Consider the following 5,613-nt stretch of genomic DNA (forward strand, 5'->3'; position numbering starts at 1 on the left):
ACTCGTATTGGCCATAACGAGTGACAAAAGCCGTTTTTGGAATGTACCCATTCTTGATCTTGATTTGATGCTAACCCAACTTCAAATCCATTTTGGAAAAGATTGAGGATCCAGCGAGCTGATCATACAGATCGTTGATCCTCGGGAGCGGATACTTGTTCTTTATGGTGACCAGGTTAACTAGTCGATAATCTACAACCATCCGATCCGTTCCGTCTTTCTTCTTAACGAAGAGGATGGGACAAGCCCAAGGAGAGGAGCTAGGACGGATGAAACCTTTATTTAAGGCCTCATCTAGTTGCTTCTTAAGTTCGGCTAGCTCCAAGGGTGCCATCTTATAAGGTCTTCTGGCTATTGGGACAGTTCCCGGAACAAGGTCTATCACAAACTCTACATCCCTGTCAGGTGGAATTCCTGGCAATTCTTCTGGGAAAACATCCGGAAAGTCACGGACTACCGGAATGTCTTCAATTTCCGGAAGAGGGTTGGCATTGAGGGAATAGAGTTGGCATTTGGCAACTCGAGTAGAGACATTGACTATCTCACCCGAGGGATGGGTAAGCTGAACATTTCTAGAATGAGTATCAATCTTGGCATAATGAGCTGACATCCAGTCCATACCCAAGATGATATTGATATCCGAGGATTTCAAGGCTATCCAAGATGCTAGGAAAACTAGCCTGTCTACTAGGATTTCATTGTCATAGGTTATCCTGGAGGTTTGCCACTTACTACCAGGGGTTTGGACAACCAATGGGCTTGACATATCACAGAAAGACGTGTTATGCAACTGTGCATAACTTTCTGAAATGAAGGAATAAGATGACCCAGTGTCAAAAAGAATAGACGATGGGTGATGATTGACAAGGAGCGTACCTAAAATGACGTCGGGATCCTCTACAGCTTCTTCTGCTGAAACATAGTTCACACGGCCACGTGCAGGAGTTGGCTTCACATAGTAAGCTTTGCTCGACTTGCCTTGCCCAACGGTCTTTCCACGTTGCTTGGCACCCATATTTTGAGGACACTCTCGGGAATAGTGCCCTGGTTCTCCACACTTGTAACAAATCACCTGATTGCCACGTGGTGCAACATTGCTAGCTGGACCACCATAGGTTTTTGCTGGAGGGTTGGTCTGATTCGCCTGAGGCGCCACATAAGATGGCCTCAGAGTGTATCTTGGCGGCAGTGAACTATTTGGAACCCACAGCCTGCGTTTCGGGAACGCGGAACCAGATGACGAGCCAGAGTCACGGGAGTGCTTCTTTGTGTCTTCATAGTCGGTATGACCAGTCTCGGCAATGACCACCTTGTTGACAAGTGCTTGAAAGCCTGTACATACTTGGAGGCGCAAATCATGACAAAGTTCAGGGCTCAGACCCTTACGGAATCTTGCTTGCTTCTTGGCATCAGTAGACACCTCTTCAGTTGCATAGCGGGCGAGGTTACCGAACTCGCGGCTATAGGCATCCACGGTCAATTTTCCCTGGGTGAATGCACAGAACTCCTCTATCTTTCTGTCCATCAGACCCTCTGGAACATGGTGCAGACGGAAGGCTGCACTAAAGTCTGCCCATGTGGCTGCTGGTCCGGCAGGACGCATGGCTTCAAAGTTCTCCCACCACAGATTGGCGGGTCCTTCCAGAAAGTACGCTGCAAAGGTCACCTTGTCGGCCTCCGAAACATTTGTAGAGCGAATCTTGCACGATATACTGCACAACCAGTCATCAGCGTCGAGGGGGTCGACAGAGTGGTGGAACTTCGGAGGATTCAGCTTCACGAAGTCATTGAGGGACACTGTATCATTCCTAGGCTGACAAGCCGTATTTTTCTCAATACGCTCTAACAGACGGTTGGTCTCCCTTTTGTTTCTTTCTGACTCAAGCATAACTTTCGCCAGAGAGGGCAGGTGAGGCAGTTCCTCCTGCGATGCTTGACTACCCCCTCCCTGCTCATGAGCAGGGGCATGGTTCAACCTGGTGAACACCATCCTCGCAAACAAACTCACACCTTAGACCAATATCAACATCAACACTAACTATGGATTAAGAATGCACTGAACACATGGAATGCGGAAATGAACATCCGAACAACATGGTAACAAGCAACTGCTATATATACACCATGGTTCATACACACCATTACATGGTTCAGTACAACCTTAACCGAAGAGCAAACTACTGAAAAGATGACATAACTCATAAGAGGCTTTCCAAGCTTCCTATACATTATTTATCTATGCCTCCAGAATTCATCTCACGACATAAGCATACTCCACAAGACACACAGGACTATGGAAGTACAGCTACTACCATACTACTCTTCCACTCACGGATTCATGCATCCGCATAGAACATCTCATAAAGGTTGCCTCCATGGCCTGGAAGCTCAACCTGAGGATCAGGAAATACTCGAGCCTGAGTACCCTGGGAACCGTAAGGGCACGGGTGTGGCCTTGGTCCCCTGACTGGTGGTAGTAGATGTCCCCGAAGAGGGGTGACTTGTCCTATAGCAGGACAGTCAACATGAGCCGGAAGATGGGTCCTAACAGGGTTCAGCATCTCCATATCTCCATACCATGTCTGGACTACAGGTGCCAGCTGCGTCAAAGCCGTCCATAGACGGGCACGTGTAGCATAGAGCTCCATACGAAGGGCACGACCATCCCTGTCTCTATTCTGTAGCATCTCAGCAGTGGACTGCAGCAGCGGATCCTCCATAGAGGAATCAAAGTAGACCCCACTAAGGTATCCTTCTGCTCCTGGCTGAGAGGCAGGAACATAGCTAAACTCTAAATTCTGCAACAGTGCATGTCTATCCCTCATGATGGTAAGCATTGAATATGCAGCATCTTGTACTACCATGTCAACAGTAACCCCCAATCCATAAGACCAATGGATCGGCTCCTCAGCTCCACGGTAATTTGGGAATACCCTAACAGTGCGAAGAAACTGACTTTTGATTGAAACCCCAGTACTGCTCCTCCACTGTGTACTCTGGGTACCAGCGGTAACCGGCTACTGACATCATCCGGACTAGCATGGCCGTGTGACCCGACACATTAGTACACCTAGTCAGACGGAACACCTGACGAGAAGGACGTCCAAGCATCTGAAAATAGAGAGTAATGCAAAAGCATTAGAGCTCTCAAGACAAAATTTGGGCACCATAACGGCTGTAAATGGTCAAAAACAATTTTGAGACACCCCACAAAGATAGGATAGCATAACCACTCAACTATCAAGTTCAATTCCATGTTCATCAAAACTTACTTTCTTTTCCTTGGAATAAAAGAAACCCGGAGTAACTCTCGACTCATTGTCCTATAATCTACTGATTAGGAAAACACGTGCCTAAGAGAAAGATAAGTAACCTAGTCCTTAATCCCCGTAGAAAAGACGAGGATGACCAGAATAGAATAACTTGAGAAGAGAAGCAAGAGTCTTACGTTCCCTTCCACAAACAATTCCCTTATATATAACTAAAGCAATTCTAGAATCAACTTTGACCAGTTTGGCTTAGTAATCCTACAGTCAGTCAGGCTCTGATACCAACGCTGTCGGGACCCCCATCCTAAGCCATAGGAATCCAGCCTGTAACACATCACATCCCTTTGTGGTCTCACACACGGTTATCCCCACGGCTGCAGCCTTACCTTAGCCGGGACCGTTTGCGCCTTTTGACTCGCGTATGCAATTGTGTCGCTAGCATTCCAATGTCAAAGAACCCGGATCGACATGTCTAGTCATGAACTCAACCGGCAGTTCCGTATAGGGACAGACATACATGACACAGCAAAGCAGGTGTCGGTCGTTAGCGAGTGTAGACGAGTCGTAGCAAGCTACAAGGACTCCATTACACCATGAGACATTTCCCCAAAGGGACAGACACAATAGCTAAGAAGGACACATGCCGGTCAACCAATGTGTATGGAGCAGTAGTGAACTACCATGGCTCTGTGGAAACACAAAGGGGCATTTCCCTGTAAGGAGTGCTACTAAGGCATACGACTAGGTATTCGAACCCCATACATATCAAGTACAACACACGTACGCATGGCATATCGATATGTATAGATACATCGATGGCATCACAACATAACCATAAACATACAAACTTTATTTAGAGAGCTCAGACGAGCCACACACTTAATATTACACAGATAGGGGTCTCACGACTCATCATCACAAGTCTTACAAACAAGTCTTACAAGCCAGCGGAAGGTTAAAACTGTCTGAGTACAAACAGATGGAAAGGTAAAAGGCACATGGCCTGACTATCTACAGACCCAACCTAGGGCCAGATCGTTGCTGGGACACTAGCTACTCGTCGTCGTCAACGTCTAGGTAGAACCATCCATTAGGGTCATTAACAACTTCTGCAACAATTTATTCAGCAAGTGTGAGTAGAAAAGTACTCAGCAAGACTTTAGGATAATCTATCTACTCATGCAATGTATCAACAAGGAGTTGTGGGGTTTCATGCAGAAAGCCAGCATTTGACTCTTGGCTAGACAAACTTGCATTTTCAAATAGCTTTGACAACTTTGTTTCCTCGCACACGAGTCCACTAACACCACAACAATACTCCATTGTGGAATCATTCCATCTCCCTACAAAAATGCCATCCACGACACTCACACTTATCTTGAAAATTTTATGAGTAGCCATTATAGTTATCTATGAACAACATATGCTTCCATGTCCATATCCGCAGACGCGGCTATTTGAATAGATCATAACCCTGCAGGGGTGTACTTCTTCACACACGCTCTCGCCACTTATCGCTATGTGCACTTCATGCACCTTGGAAACCTTCAAGCGGAAGCCCAGCGAGGGAGTCGGCCACGACCGTTAACCACGCTAATACTTAGTCCAGGTCTATCACCTATCTGAGGGTAACCCGCACAGAAGTCCGGCCGAGGTTTCCGCCCCGGCCACAAACGATGTGCGCAGGGTTCCCAAGCCCACCATCCGGGTGCCACTTTGTACACCGTGCCACTGCCTACCGCATCATAGCCCACCTCTAAGGTCAGCACCATGCACGGCCTCCAGCATGACTATAAACACTAGAAACTACTTGCAACTCCTGGACCGAGTACTAAGCGATTAATAAGTCGAGAGGGTCAATTAAGTATCCCAACGTGTGGTAGTATCTAGTCTTGGTTTACATACACGGAACTCAGTTCCTAAGGACGGATCCAATGAAACAACCCGCCATGTACTCCTACATAGCGTTTCACCGGTACCTTTACCAATCAGGTTCAACACACAACCTATAGTAACTGAACACATTCTCACGATCCTGTTCATCACCTAGATGACAGACCATACACAACTCTAAGCATAGCATGCATAGCAGGATAAGGCACATCATGGCGCAAGCATCTACCAGGTATGCTAGGTTGCAAGGTTCAGCTATTTACTGTGACAAGGACAGGTCATGCAACGGAAAAAGCATGGGATCAACTAACGTGGTAAAAGCATTGAAAGCATTTTGATCTAATGCAATAAGTAAGAGAAGGAGCGAGAACATGGGATTTATTGGTATGATCAAAATAGTTGCTTGCCTTGTAGCTTAGCAGAGGGGTGAGATCCGTCAGTCGGATAATCA

The sequence above is a fragment of the Hordeum vulgare genome, chromosome 4H (genome assembly GCF_904849725.1).
Source record: "Hordeum vulgare subsp. vulgare chromosome 4H, MorexV3_pseudomolecules_assembly, whole genome shotgun sequence".
NCBI classification, from domain to species: Eukaryota; Viridiplantae; Streptophyta; class Magnoliopsida; order Poales; family Poaceae; genus Hordeum; species Hordeum vulgare.